Here is a 955-nt window from a genome sequence, read left to right as displayed (position 1 = left end):
AAATCGCAGTTATTACAGGTTAATGAGTCTCGAAGTTCAAGTTTGGGAGAAACCCCGCTCTGATAGGTGATACCGGGAATTAAGAGTTGTAATGTGTATTTTACTTATGTTATTATAAATGACTTTTTATATGAAAACTTAGTACGAGTAAGTCTTGGGAATTAAATCAAGAAATTCTAGTTAAATCAAGTTTATTGATATTGTACTATTTTAATTGAGGAATAAAGTTGAATTGTTATATGTGTGTTTAGAGAAACGTGATATCCTAAATTAGATATTAAAGTTTTTATTCTCTTTAACAGATTTTCTTTATCCGCTGCAAGTTTTCTTCAAATAATTTAGTATATACTATTATAAATGTTATTTTGGGGTTTAGGGTGTCACATTAGTGGTATCAGAGCAGGTCTGTCCAATCAGGCCGAGTGGGTCGAATGTCGATTCTGTGTTACAAATATCAATCGTGTCAATTGTGTTTTCTTATGTAAAATTATTTTCACTATGATGATTTTCCTGTTATGTAATTGTGTTAATGATTATATGCTTTTGTATTATTATGAATATTTTCGAGATTACTAATTAACTGTTTATTAATTGCTTACTCTGATTGTGTTATGGATCCTAAATTCCTACTTAAGTAAATAGACCATAAAATTACTTGTTAAGATTTGAGTTAATTTTAGTTGTTGACAAGATTATGTTTGTTACTTGTTGCTTATTGCTTTCCTACCTAACTATGATTTTTGCACTTTTGTTATATGAATAGTTGGAAATAATAATTTTGATGGACCAGCTGTATATTTCACCCTTAATCAATTTAAAATATTTAGTTTTGATATGTATCTGTTTAAAGTGTTTGATCTAATAACTAATTTATTGAAACATTGATTTCCATATGAATTATATGTTTAAAAATTTAAGTATTGACTTTTACTAGGTACAAATTATTATTATTTTG

Source organism: Cicer arietinum, chromosome 5 (assembly GCF_000331145.2).
Source record: "Cicer arietinum cultivar CDC Frontier isolate Library 1 chromosome 5, Cicar.CDCFrontier_v2.0, whole genome shotgun sequence".
In the NCBI taxonomy this organism is placed as follows: Eukaryota; Viridiplantae; Streptophyta; class Magnoliopsida; order Fabales; family Fabaceae; genus Cicer; species Cicer arietinum.
This window is presented reverse-complemented; position numbering follows the sequence as displayed.